This window comes from Amblyraja radiata, chromosome 43, assembly GCF_010909765.2.
Source record: "Amblyraja radiata isolate CabotCenter1 chromosome 43, sAmbRad1.1.pri, whole genome shotgun sequence".
Taxonomy (NCBI): Eukaryota; Metazoa; Chordata; class Chondrichthyes; order Rajiformes; family Rajidae; genus Amblyraja; species Amblyraja radiata.
In genome coordinates this window covers 2,158,612-2,173,617 of record NC_045998.1, presented here as the reverse complement: position 1 = coordinate 2,173,617, position 15,006 = coordinate 2,158,612, and the positions used below count along the sequence as shown (strand labels likewise).

The window sequence follows — 15,006 nt, the reverse complement described above, 5'->3', positions numbered from 1 at the left end:
CATACAACTAAGGCATTATTTGTGTTTTTTCTTGATTCCTTTGGCATCTAAAAAGTTTCAGAAGTGATAAATCTGGCTGTAATTTTTTTTAAATCGCCCAAGGTTCCCAATTGGGTTTTTACATACAAAATGAAAACGCATCTGAAGAAACATTTACAGCCAGATTTATCACTTCTGAGAATTTTTAGATACCAAAGGAATCAAGAAAAAACACAAATAATGCTTTACTTGATGAAATGCGGTGAGCATGCGCGATAATTCCCAATATTTTCAATTTCGATATCTGCATGGCCAATGTTTACCAAGCACCTTTAGCTGCTGTAGTCCTTTCAGCTCTCGCTTCTCTATACCTTCATTTCGCTTCACATTTGGAATTCTAAAGTTGGGTACATGTCTCTCACACTTACCCCGACTCCTACAATTTTTCAATTCCCCGACTCCCACAGTGCAAAAATTCAACATTTTGGCGGTTTTTAACAGGTAGGAACAGGTAGCGTTTCTAGCATTAATAACATATACTGGAAGTGACGGATGTCTTCCAGATGGATTGAGCGGGCTCCGTGCATCGAGCCCTATGACCCAATGACCTTACGTGCAACCCCCTTATTGAGGGAGTGCAGCGTCGGTTCACAAGGTTAATTCCCGGGATGGCGGGACTGTCATATGTTGTTAGAATGGAGGGGCTGGGTTTGTAAAAACGGAAATGTAGAAGGGGATCGCTGGTGACCTTATGTGCAACCCCCCTATATGTAAACATAGTACTCTGTAAACAATGTTATAAACGAGAAAACAAATCAGCATATATTTATATATGAAAATATAACTATTTAAATATGTATATATATATGCATCAACAGGTCAAACATAATCTTTTTGGGTTGGGAATGATAAAGGGTCCTGCACACCTTTGGAATGTGGAAGGAAGCAAGTTCTATGAAACCCGGAAATAACCCATGCGATCAAAGGGAAAAGGAGCAACCTCCATATAGACAGCACCCATATTCAGGATCGATTCCGGGTCGCTGGCACTGTTAGGCAGCAACTTTACGACCATAGTCTTGAAGTGAATTAAAACATAGCTGTTAAGGGGGACATAGTGTGACTTAGAGATTTAAGACTGAAAATAGATAGTTTATTTTTTTTAGTAACCAAAGTTATCAACGTTTAATTTTTTGCGTGTTGGAAATCAAGATATAGTGGCACAGCTAGTAGACTTGCTGCCTCACACGCCAGAGACCTGTGTTTGATTCTGTCCTCGAGCACTGTCCTCGGGCACATTCTCCCTGCAATCATGTGGGATTCCTCCCACATCCTAAAGATGCATTGGCTTTGTAGGTTAATTCGCCTCTGTAAAATTGCCCCGAATGTGTAGAGAGTGGATGAGGAAAGTGGGATAACATAGAACTAGTGTGAATGGGTGATCGATGGTCAGCGTAAACTTGGTGGGCTGAAAGGCCTATTTCCATGTTAAATATCTAATGGAATTATGCAATAGACCAAAGTATGAAGATGTACTGGAAACCTAGAGGGCTGAAAGATTGGAGGAGGTGGCGTGAATGGCAACATTCATGTTTCTTTTTAATCTACTCTGACGACCACAGGTTAGGTGCATAAATCGCAATCTGTGTTGCTGGTTTTACATTTCATTCTGGCACTGATTGCCACATGCAAAATTAAAACAAAACACCATAATACTCCCCCCCCATCACCCAGTTCCTTTCCCCTCCTCCATCCACTCATCTCCCACCCTTCCCAATTCCAAGTCAACCATTTTTATCCCCAAATCCATGCTCGTCCCTCTCCTGGTTCTACGTTTTATGCCCCATTTGCTCCATTTTGTTTTCTGTAATTATAATCTCCAACTCAATCACCTGCCAATTAGCCAATCCTCACCTGGATAGAGAAAAATGCTGGGTGTTTTGTTGTAGTTCAATGTATACATTTTGCAAATAGCTGAATAAATGTAATTTTGTAAAAAAGACAACAGACCATTTGTCTTCACTGGCACGTTGTATGAACAATGGTTCAATGGTGGTTTATTTGTCACAAATGCAATTGTACAGTGAAATTCATTTTGCATATATTACACAGGCAGGTGGAGCTTCTCTAGTGTCTTTGGTGACGTCGCTGAGCGGACCACGTGACGCCCCAACACGTCATTGAATGGACTTCACGTGACTTTCCCGCCCAATCAACGGACGGAGCGTCACGTGACGTCATTAATGCGGTCACCACGTGACGTCACGTGACGCGCCGCCATCTTGTCGATGCGGCCATGACGACGGTCGAGGACGGAGCGCGGGCGGGAAGATGAAGATGAAGGTGAAGTAGGTTTGTGTTTGTGTCCGTCTGTTTCCATGTGTCCGTCTGTGTCCGCGTGTCCGTGTCCGTCTGTGTCCGTGTCCATGTGTCCGTGTCCGTGTCCGTCTGTGTCCGTGTCTATGTGTCCGTGTCCGTCTGTGTCCGTGTCCATGTGTCCGTGTCCGTCTGTGTCCTTGTCCATGTGTCCATGTCCGTGTCCGTGTCCGTCTGTTCACGGGGCTCGAGGCGGGCGGGAACCAACTGGTTTAGAAATAACATTTGCGGTCGTGAAGGACGATCCCTGCGTTTGGAAAACGGCGCCGTCGGCGGAAAAAACACCTCGTCTCCTGAGGCCCCGCCCACCCCGGGCGCTCCCTCCCTCCCTCCCCCTGTAGCCCCGCCCACCACAGACACTCCCTCCCCCTGTAGCCCGGCCCACCCCAGACGCTCCCTCCCCCTGTAGCCCCGCCCACCCCGGGCGCTCCCTCCCCCTGTAGCCCCGCCCACCCCGGGCGCTCCCTCCCTCCCTATTCCCCTCCCCCGGCCTCCAGGATCCCGGGCGCTCCCTCATTGAGCTCTGTTATGTGAATCGTTGCTTGACGAGTTCAAAAAGGTTTTAATCTAGAACTCGTCAGGCATTTAGCATGAAGAGCGAGGGGAGGGGAGGGGAGGGGAGGGGAGGTGTCGCAGCGGGAGAGTTGCTGCTGACTGACTGACAGACAGACAGACAGACAGACAGACAGCGGCCGCCACAGATGCGGGTTCGATCCTGACTACAGGTGCCGGCTGCACGGCCTTGGCTCCCCCCCCCCCCCATGGCCTCGCTAGGTTTTCTCCGGGTTCTCCGGTTTACTCCCACACCCCAAAGTGGTCAGGAGCTGAATTCCGCGAGTCATGGAGGATAGGTTTACACAATCTCTTTGCCGTGTACAAAAGATGGTGGTAATAGTGAGGTGAGACTTCCACTGCTGAATCACTATCGCTGAATTAAAATATGTACTCATTCCAGATTATTTCATCCTCCCTCAGTCTGTACAGTAATATCAATCGGCTAATTGTGCTACGGATTCCTGCCCCTCCAATGGTTGTACTACTGATCGAAGAGGAGGATTTACCAGGAGCCCTGCTGCGGTTATGTTGCATAGGTAGGTTCAGAGGTGCCATGTGATTATGTATCCCATATAAATTACATAATTAAAAATCTGGTTATACATGGTTTAAAATTAATTTGCACAAGTTGTCTTTGAAAGCGAATCAGATGGTCGACACACTTTTACACACTTTTGCCAACGATATTGATTTGAATGTTGCCAAATCAACCTCAAAGATGCTGTTGTGAAGTTAAAATGACTGACAAAAAGAAACATAGAAATTAGGTGCAGGAGTAGGCCATTCGGCCCTTCGAGCCTGCACCGCCATTCAATATGATCATGGCTGATCATCCAACTCAGTATCCCGTACCTGCTTTCTCTCCATACCCTCTGATCCCCTTAGCCACAAGGGCCACATCTAACCCCCTCTTAAATATAGCCAATGAACTGGCCTCAACTACCCTCTGTGGCAGAGAGTTCCAGAGATTCACCACTCTCTGTGTGAAAAAAGTTTTTCTCATCTCGGTTTTAAAGGATTTTCCCCTCATCCTTAAGCTGTGACCCCTTGTCCTGGACTTCCCCAACATCGGGAACAATCTTCCTGCATCTAGCCTGTCCAACCCCTTAAGAATTTTGTAAGTTTCTATAAGATCCCCTTTCAATCTCCTAAATTCTAGAGAGTATAAACCAAGTCTATCCAGTCTTTCTTCATAAGACAGTCCCGACTTCCCAGGAATCAGTCTGGTGAACCTTCTCTGCACTCCATCTATGGCAATAATGTCCTTCCTCAGATTTGGAGACCAAAAAAGAAAGGAATAGAACAAAGAACATTATGGCCCCATGGCTAACAATGTCTGTGCCGAGCATGATGCCAAGATAAACTAATCTCCTCTACCTGCACGTGATCCATGCCCCTCCATTCCCTGCATATCCAGGTGCCAATCGAAGGATATCGAAGAATGCCATAGAACTGGCAAACAAAACACATAAATAACTAATTGTCGAGTTCAGTATCTTAAATTGTTTTACTCACTCCCTTAACCAGCACGGAGCGAATCAAAGTACTGCATTTCTGTTGTTTGGTCTTGGCCTTGATGCTTCCTGCAGCACCAAGCGATAATTACAGTTCTATAACAACAGCAAGACTCTCAATTTCACTGCCTACTAAGTTGGGCAGCAGTTTTGAGTGACGCTAAATATCTCGGCTTTGGATTAATTCCAGAGGATCCTCGAATGAAATTCAACTGTTGCAGCTCTACTTCGGCACACATTGTTTGTAAAATCTTCACCCTCTCCTCTGGTTATCTCTTCTTTACACTCTCAGTCCTGGTGCAGGGACTCGACAAGAGACATAGATTATTCCCTTGCTTCCACAGTACTTGGAAGTACCCGCTGAGTTTCTCCAGTAATGTTGCAGTATAATAATGCTATTGTTAATGATACCAGAAATTCTTTTCTCTCCACAGTCAAGGATGGACAGATTGCCTCTTTAAAGAACATTGGCAGGAAATTCGACACTCGTGCCCTGATGTCCAAGGTAAAATAGGGGAAAGCTTATTATTGGAATTAGCTTTTATTTCAATGTATTACAGGAGTACAATTTACTGTGCCGTTGTGTTGGTTACTGCACTGGAGCTTTCACTTCATATTCACTTTGCCCCTCATCGTTTAACCTCCCCACCATCTTTCAAATGAAAGAAAAACATTGTGGTCGTTCCCCCAAACAATAGGACAGATTAGGCAACAGATGGTGTAATGTCAATGATAATGAAGGGATGTTGCTCATTTGGTGGAGATTACAGACTTTGTTTGTCTGAAAGTTTTTGCATGTTTTGGTCATTTTCATGATCATTTTTAACAGAAATTTTCAACAACCAGCTTTTAATATTCATATATTTGGAGCCAAATGGATTAATTTAGCAATAATTTGTGAATCTTGTCCTCTCCATAATAAAGGTTGCATAGCACCAGTGTAAGGACATTGCCTCTAAATTACCTACTTGTTATCTCATTGATAGCTTTGTAAAAGTTGTTTTGCTCTCACTAAATGGAAAAGTATATTATGTCTATTCTGTTGACCAAAAACCTTCCCTCAATGTTTTTGTCTTTTCCTGAAATACAATTTCACATTTTTCTGCCAATACTTACTCATTTTTACAACTCTTCTAGTGTATGCTCAGCTGGCTCCGTTCCTACCTTTCCAACAGATCCCACCATCTCTCTCCACAACCACACCTCTGCTACAGCCACAGTCACTCAAGGCGTTCCCCAAGGCTCCGTACTCGGCCCCCTCCTCCATCATCTACATCCTCCCCCTTGGTCAGATACTCAGCCACTTCAACCTGGACTTCCACTGTTACGCCGATGACACCCAGATCTACCTCGGCACCAAATCCCCCCCCCTCTCCCATATCAACTCCTGTTTGTCAGCTATAAAAACCTGGATGCAACATAACTTCCTCAAACTCAACAGCGATAAGACAGAATTCCTCCTCATAGGCTCCAAAGCCACACTCAGCAAAATCAATAACCCCACTCTCACCATCGACGGCACCACTGTCTCCCCATCTCCCCAGGCCCGCAACCTTGGCGTGATCTTTGATTCCACCCTCTCCCTTGAGCCTCACATCCGCCATGTCACTAAAACCTCCTTCTTTCATCTCCGCAACATTGTCAAACTCAGATCCTCTCTCACACCTCCCGCTGCTGAAAGACTCATCCATGCCTTCATCTCCTCCCGACTGGGCTATTGCAACTCACTTCTCCTTGACGTCAGCTCCACCTACATCAACCGACTCCAACTGGTCCAGAACGCAGCCGCCCGACTCATAACCCACACCAAATCCTGGCATCACATCACTCCAGTCCTCAAACAACTTCACTGGCTTCCCATCTCCCACTGGATCACCTACAAAATCCTGATCCTCACCTACGACAGATGGCACAATGGGCTAAGTGTTCGGCTGGCAACCGGAAGGTAGCTGGTTCGAATCCCTCTTGGAGTGCATACTGTTGTTGTGTTCTTGGGCAAGACACTTCACCCACCTTTGCCTGTGTGTATCCTTGGGCAAGACACTTCACCCACCTTTGCCTGTGTGTGTGGATGTAATTATGTGAAGCACTTTGGGGTCAATGCAAGTTGACTAAAAATGTGCTATATAAATAAAGACATTTAATTTAATTTACAAAGCCCTCCACCATCTGGCCCCCCCCATATCTCACTGACCTTCTCTCCCCCTACCAACCCTCACGGTCCCTCAGATCCACATCAGCCGGTCTCCTCTCCATCCACAAGTCCAACCTCCGCAGTTTTGGGGACAGAGCCCTCTCCAGCGCAGCTCCCAGGCTCTGGAACTCCCTCCCCCAACTGATCCGCAATTCCGTGTCCCTCAACATCTTCCAGTCCCGACTCAAGACCCATCTCTTCACCTCTGCCTATCCTTAGCCCCACGTCCCCCTCCCTTTTCATCTGTGCATTAATTGCCTCATATAGTGTTTTGAATTGAATTCTGTCTTTACTTTGTGTACTAGTCATGTCTCTACTATTTATTTCATTCCCCTTACATGTTTTCCTCTACCTGTAAATTTTTGTAAGGTGTCCTTGAGACTCTTGAAAGTCGCCCATAAATAAAATGTATTATTATTATTATTATTATGCATATTTTTTTTAAACACAACACTGCGTTTTTGAAATGTTGATTTAATCCCTCTATATATATGTTCGGTTTGTTTTTTGCTTGGATCTTTTAATTCACCATGATTTTCCGTATATTTGTAAGTCCAAATTCATTTTTTCCCGTTAGATTCTTAGATAGCTAGCCTAGAATTTTGGCACAACAGAAAAACAAGTGTTGCAAATTTGAAAATTGTATTAATGTGACATCATGTAATTTTGCACACATTTTTTGGTGTATTACATAAGTGAGTGATTTGTTAACCTAACATCCAGCTCAGCAAAATAATGGCAACGACCAAATGGGATCTGTTTTGGAACTGTACAAAAGGGACAGATTGCATCTTAACAGGTGGGGGACCAGCATTCTGGCAGGCAGGTTTGCCACTGCTGCACGGGTGGTTTTAAACTGAATAAGGGGGATGGGGTGTCAAATGGGATAATCGAGGATGGAGTTAAAGGGAAAGAGAGTAAAGGGATAGAAACATAGAAAATAGTTGCAGGAGTAGGCCATTCGGCCCTTCGAGCCTGCACCACCATTCAATATGATCATGGCTGATCATCCAACTCAGTATCCTGTACCTGCTTTCTCTCCATACCCCCTGATCCCTTTTGCTTGGTTAATGAGCCCAGAATTAACGGGAAAGGAAGCTCATAAAGGGATAGGAGAGTATGGCCAAGTGTAATAGGGATCGATGTGAAAGGTGAGATGCATAAGGAATTAAAAGTATTTATGAATGCGCGAAGTATAAGAAGTAAAGTAGATGAGCTTGAGGCTCAGTTAGAGGTTGGTAGATATGACGTTGTGGGGATTACTGAGACCTGGCTGCAGGAGGATCGGGCCTGGGAACTTAATATTCAGGGTTATACATCCTATAGAAAGGACAGGCAGGTGGCCAGAGGAGCGAGGGGGGGGGGTGTAGCTCTGCTGGTGAGGGAGGGAATTCATCCCTTGCGAGGGAAGACATAGGGACTGACGAGGTAGAGTCACTGTGGATTGAGTTGAGGAATTGTAAAGGCAAGAAGACACTAATTGGTGTTATTTACAGACCCCCAAATAGTAGCCCGGATGTAGGGTGTAAATTGCAGCAGGAGTTAAAACTGCCATGTAACAAAGATAATGCCACTGTGGTGATAGAAGATTTCAATATGCAGGTAGATTAGGAAAATCAAGTCGGTTCAGGACCCCAAGAAAGGGAGTTTGTAGAATGCCTCCGAGATGGATTCTTAGAGCAGCTGGTAATGGAGCCGACCAGAGAAAAGGCAATTCTAGATTTAGTGTTGTCCAATGAACCAGATATGATAAGAGAACTCGAGGTAAAGGAACTGCTTGGAGGTAGTGATCATAATATGATTAGTTTTAATCTGCAATTTGAGAAGGAGAACGTTAAATCGGAAGTGGCAGTGATGCAGTTGAAGAAAGGGGAGTATGAAGGCATGAGAGGGGAGCTGGCCAAAGTAGACTGGAAAGAGATCCTAGCAGGAATGACGGTGGAACAGCAATGGCAGGGATTTCTGGGCATAATCCGGAAGACGCAGGATAATTTCATTCCAAAAAGGAAGGAAGATTCTAAGGGGAGTAGAAGGCAACCGTGGCTGACAAGAGAAGTTAAGGATAGAATAAAACTAAAAGAAAAGATGTATAACACAGCAAAGAGCAGCCGGATGCCAGAGGATTGGGAAACTTTCATAGGACAACAGAAGGAAACATCGGGCAATGCGGGCTGAAAAGGTGAAGTACGAGGGGAAACTGGCTAGGAAAATAAAGAAGGACAATAAAAGCTTCTTTAAATATGTTAAGGGAATAAGATTAGCAAAGTCAAATGTGGGTCCCTTGAAGGCAGACACGGGTGAAACTATTATGGACAACAAGGAAATGGCAGAAGAGTTGAACAGGTACTTCGGATCGGTCTTCACTAAGGAAGGCACAAACAATCTCCCAGATGTACTGGAGGACAGAGGATCGAAGGGGGTAGAGGAACTGAAAGACATTTTCAATAGGCGAGAAATAGTATTGGGTAGGCTAATGGGAGTGAAGGATGATAAATCCCCTGGGCCTGATGGTCTGCATCCCAGGGTCCTCAGGGAGGTGGTTCTAGAAATAGTGGACGCATTGGTGATCATTTTCCAATGTTCAATAGATTCAGGATCAGTTCCTGTGGATTGGAGGATAGCTAATGTTATCACACTTTTCAAGAAAGGAGCGAGAGAGAAAACGGGGAATTACAGACCAGTTAGCGTGACTTCGGTGGTGGGAAAGATGCTGGAGTCAATTATTAAAGAGGTAATAATGGGGCATGTGGAGAGCAGTAAAAGGATTAGTCCAAGTTAACATGGATTTATGAAAGGGAAATCATACTTGACTAATCTTCTGGAATTTTTTGAGGATGTGACAAGTAAAATGGATGAAGGGGTACCAGTGGATGTAGTGTATCTAGACTTTCAGAAAGTCTTTGATATGGTCCCGCACGGGAGGCTGGTGACTAAAATTAGAGTACATGGTATTGGGGGTTGGATGTTGATGTGGATAGAAAATTGGTTGGCAGACTGGAAGCAAAGAGTAGGAGTGAACGTGTCATTTTCAGAATGGCAGACAGTGACGAGTGGCGTGCCGCAAGGCTCAGTGTTGGGGCCGCAACTGTTTACCATATATATTAATGATTTGGAAGAGGGAATTAGGAGCAACTCTAGCAAGTTTGCGGATGACACAAAGCTGGGTGGCAGTGTGAACTGTGAAGAGGATGTTAGGAGGTTGCATGGTGATCTGGACAAGTTGAGTGGGCAGATGCGTGGCAGATCCAGTATTATATAGATAAATGTGAGGTTATCCACTTTGGCGGCAAAAACAAGGGCGGAGATTATTATCTCACTGGGGTTAGGTTAGGTAAGGGGGAGGTACAGCGAGACCTGGGTGTCCTTGTACACCGGTCACTGAAAGTTGGCGTGCAGGTACAGCAGGCAGTGAAGAAAGCTAATGGAATGTTAACCTTCATAACAAGAGGATTTCAGTATAGGAGTAAATAGGTTATTCTGCAGTTGTATAGGGCTCTGCTGAGACCACATCTGGAGTATTGTGTACAGTTTTGGTCTCCTAATTTGAGGAAGGACATCCTTGTGATTGAGGCAGTGCAGCGTAGGTTCACGAGATTGATACCTGGCATGGCGGGACTGTCATATGAGGAAAGATTGAAAAGACTAGGCTTGTATTCACTGGAGTTTAGGAGGATAAGGGGGGATCTTGTAGAAACATATAAAATTATAAAAGTACTGGACAAGCTAGATGCAGGAAAAATGTTCCCAATGTTGTGCGAGTCCAGAACTAGGGGCCACAATCTTAGAATAAACAGGAGGTCATGTATAACTGAAGTGAGAAAAAAAAATTTCACCCAGAGAGTTGTGAATTAATGGAATTCCCTGCCACAGAGGGCAGTGGAGGCCAAGTCACTGGATGGATTTAAGAGAGAGTTAGATAGAGCTCTAGGGGCTAGTGGAGTCAAGGGCTATGGGGAGAAGGCAGGCACGGGTTATTGATATGGGACGATCAGCTATGATCACAATGAATGGCGGTGCTGGCTCGAAGGTCCGAATGGCCTCCTCCTGCACTTATTTTCTATGTTTCTGATTCATCTCCAGGGAGATTTTCAATGACGTTGGTCTAAATAACGACTGCCATTGATCACGGAGAAGAACCAGTTTTATTAATCAAGCAGAAACTGAATATCGTTAAAGTACAAATCTATGTTCTTGTAGTCTGATTGTTGCATGCTGTAAGCATGTTTATAGAACAGTACAGCACAAGAACAGACCCTTTGGGCCACAGTGTCTGTGTTGAACATGATGCCAAGACCATCTCTTGCTTACCTGAGCCTACATTCCCTGCACATTCATGTGCCGATCAAAAAGCCTCTTAAATGCCACTACCGTATCTATCTCATCCCCAACCTTGGCAGCACATTTTAGGCACTCAACACCCTCTGTGTAAAAAATAAAATAAAAATAGATCTATAAAGATTGTCCTCCACATCACATTCAAACTTTGCAGCCCACACCTTAAAGCTATGCCCTCTAGTATTTGATTTTTCCAATCTGCAGATTAAAAAGATTCTGACTGTATCTGATCTATGCCACTCATTTTATATATTTCTATCAGGTCTCGGTGAAACCTCTGACGTTCGAGAGAAAACAATCTTAATTCTGAATAACCTCTCCTTGCAGCTAATACCCCTTAACCCAGACAAACTTAACAATTCCAGACATTTGCAATCACAAATATCTCATAGTGCCTATGGATCATACACTCCTAATCATAGTTGTCAAGTAGTTAGTCCTCAAGACAACATAGGTTAGTAATTATTTCTGAAGAGGCGTAATTGAGAAAATCATTTTTTACACAGAGAGTGGTGAATCTGTGGAATTCTCTGCCACAGAAGGCAGTTGAGGCCAGTTTATTGGCTATATTTAAGAGGGGGTTAGATGTGGCCCTTGTGGCTAAAGGGATCAGGGGGTATGGAGAGAAGGCAGGGATGGGATACTGAGTTGGATGACTAGCCATGATCATATTGAATGGCGGTGCAGGCTCGAAGGGACGAATGGCCTACTCCTGCATGTATTTTCTATGTTTCTATGCTTCTAATTAAAATTTCAAAGTTACTGAGTTTTGATTCTGCTTCATATGTGGAAAGAAGTATGACTTTACATGGAAGCATTGGAGAGGATACAAACATGATCAACAGGTGTGGTACCAAAATTGGGAATTACTACTCAATTTTGAACAATGAGTTAATTTGGCTGGGATCAACAGGAACTTAACAAGATACTTGGGTTCTTCATTTCACCCACTACCAACCCTTACAGACAACCATGGCTTATTCCAGACCCAACCATATGTCACTTTAACCACTTTTTTGCTGTGGCGAGCCAGGAAAGGGCTGAGGCCCTCATTCAGGTTCCCAGTGTAGTAGTGGAGAGGGCAGCGACTCGTGCTAAGTTCCTTACACAGCAGTGTCATCACTGACATATCTAAACAATAAAGCAATGATGATCTATTTTAGCATAATTCCACTCCATTATTCCATTCCTGGACACATCCTGAGCAGTAAACAAGATGCTGCGTAGCATCAATCCTTTTACTTGGGTCCTTTCACTTTGTTTGATTCTGTGTGGCACTTTAATGAAGGCCTTCGAAACATCTCTGGTTCTGATGTATCTTTTGCAGGTTAAGAGTTGTGTAGACGAGGCGGCCATTTCACCAAACATTTTCCCTTGTTTTGCCAAGGCCTGCATCTGTTTTTTTGTGCCCCCCCTCCCCCGTTCTCTCTTTTCTCCCCCCCCCCCCCCAGATGCACTCTAATTTCTCCCACCATCCCCCATCTTCTTTAACCCTCTCCGTCCTATCTATATAGAAACATAGAAAATATGTGCATGATTAGGCAATTCAACCCTTGCAGCCAGAACCACCATTCAATATTATGGCTGATCATCCAGAATCCTAACCTTGTTCCTGCTTTCTCCCCATAATCCCTTGATTCCATTAGCCTTAAGTGCTATATCTAACTCTCTCTTGATTTGCCCTACACTGCCACCTGTGGCAGATAATTCCACCGATTCACAACTCTGTGGGTGAAAAGGTTTTTCCTCATCTCAGTCCTAAATGGCCTACCCCTTTATTCTCCCCCAACACGGGGAACATTTTTCCTGCATCAATCCTGTCCAATCCCTTAAACATGTTATGTTTCTATAAGATCCCATCTTATGCTTCGAAATTCCAGTGAATATAAGCCCAGTCTAAATTCCAGAGCATATAAGCCCATTATCTCGCTCCTTCTGTATTGTATTTCACCCCTTTTCTCTCATTATCTGACAGCCTTGTCTCTTTTTTATTTCCAGTGTTTATCCGCCCATCTGCCAATAAAACCTCCTCGCCTGTATCCACGTATAACTTGCTAGGCTTTGTCTCCTCCCACTTCTTTTTCAGCTTTCTCACCTTCTCTATTACAAAAAAAAAAAATCACCTATCCATTCCCTTCAGTGATGTAGCCTGACCTGCTGAGTTATACCAGCACTGTATCATGGTTTTTTTTCCTCTGTTGCCAACCGGGCAACCTAGGCAGCTTTTTCAGTTGCCAAATGACAGTTTAGGTGGTCATTTAAAACGGCTTGCATGGCGTGTGTGGTAATGTGCTCGGACGAAGTGCGTAGTTACCAGTCAGAATTATGCTCATTGAAGCATTCACATATTATTTCTGCTTCAAATAAAGTCACAAACTAAACATATTCACCAATCAAGACATGATATATACCACAATAACATGCAGCAAAATTATAATACAGTATCTCAACTCTTTTTACACGATGCAATGAATGCAATTTCTATTATTTCTTTCCACTTCCAAACAAATGTGGTTGGATGATTCAGCGTATGATCAACCCGTGTCAATAAATCCTGGACCATGGTAACATATATGCTTAACCATGCACACTGCAGATTGATGCAAGCATGTTTTCTGTGAAGGACGGAAAATTATCATGACATGGCCATAGCATGGGTAGTTATTGGTACATAAACTCTCTTGCTTCCCACATCATTTATCCACAACAAAATATACAGGTTGCAAGGAAATTTCTAAAGGCATTTTATGATAATAGCTGTTAAAACCGACGATACCCACCTGACAGGTTAAACATTACGCTAACTGACAAGAACTGTCTGTGGAATTCTCAGTCTCAGAGGAGGGTGGAGGCCGGTTCTCTGGATACTTTCAAGAGAGAGCTAGATAGGGTTTTAAAGATAGCGTAGTCAGGAGATATGGGGAGAAGGCAGGAACGGGGTACTGATTGGGGATGATCAGCGATGATCACATTGAATGGCGGTGCTGGCTCGAAGGGCCAAATGGCCTACCCCTGCACCTATTGTCTATTGTCTATAAGAGATGGCCAAATGACATAACTGCAGCAAATGTTCTTTTGGCAATATGTTTAAAGGTGTCAAAAAGCCACATTACCGGACATTCAGATTAGATGTATGTGTTGTGAACAGCAATGAAGATACCAAGTTTGTATTTAAAAAAATATATATTGATAAATGCTGTTTCCATCATTCCCACTTTAGGTGGCCATTGGCAATTGGGCAACCGTTAATATCGAGCCCTGCTGTATGTTTTATCTTTGGTGTGCTAGTTGTAAATGTGCGCGGCATCTGCTAAATTATTTAGTTTTTATATACCCTGCCCTAACTGACCTGCTGTTTCTCATTTTCTATCTCCCTCTCTCCAGAAAAAGTGAGGCGTCATTTGCTCTCTTCCAATTTGTGTGAACCATTCTGCAACCTACGGAATTTTGGAAGATGATGAACAGTGCGCCTGCCTAAAAGGCTACGGATCGAGTTCTGGAATTTGGGCAGCTATTTTCCAGCCGGCACGGACTCCATCTTCTATGTTGTCGACTCTACAATTCCTTGAAACTGGCAAGACATCTGATTCACACAACACAGTGGAAACCTGGAGCGATCTCCCCAAAAGGCTTTTTGGATGCTGTGGGTCAGTTGGTACTTTCACTGCCATGTTCAATAGGAATTTTGGTGGGAGGGTTAATGAGGGATTCGGAGCAAATGTGCATAAATTAATCTGAGCACAGGTCTTCCCTGACTAACAAATGGATTCCATTTGTACAGATGTTGATTTTTGTACGTCAGAAAATAGACAAAAATCACTCTATGTTTACCATTTGAATGGCATTAAAAAACACATCATGCTGACAAGAAGGAACAATTGTTAAAAGAGACAAAACTAGTTCTAACGTTCCTAGAAATGAACGTATGTATGTACATCGGACTTTTCAATTTAATATTGGAGCTTTTCTGCATGTATGGGTTTCTCGTAAGTGGGGCATTTGTTACTCTGAGATGGCCTGTGTACTGCTCTGTCATTGTCTAATTTAATGTCA

At 43.9% G+C, this 15,006-nt stretch overlaps 1 long non-coding RNA gene across 1 annotated transcript; it reads left to right on the top strand.

The window, feature by feature from the left end:
* The first annotated feature begins 3,366 nt into the window (after positions 1-3,366).
* Positions 3,367-14,457, top strand: LOC116968032. Its single transcript, XR_004410385.1, has 3 exons — positions 3,367-3,446; positions 4,859-4,929; positions 14,338-14,457. It is a non-coding gene; the product is annotated as an uncharacterized LOC116968032 (long non-coding RNA).
* The last annotated feature ends 549 nt before the right edge of the window (positions 14,458-15,006 follow it).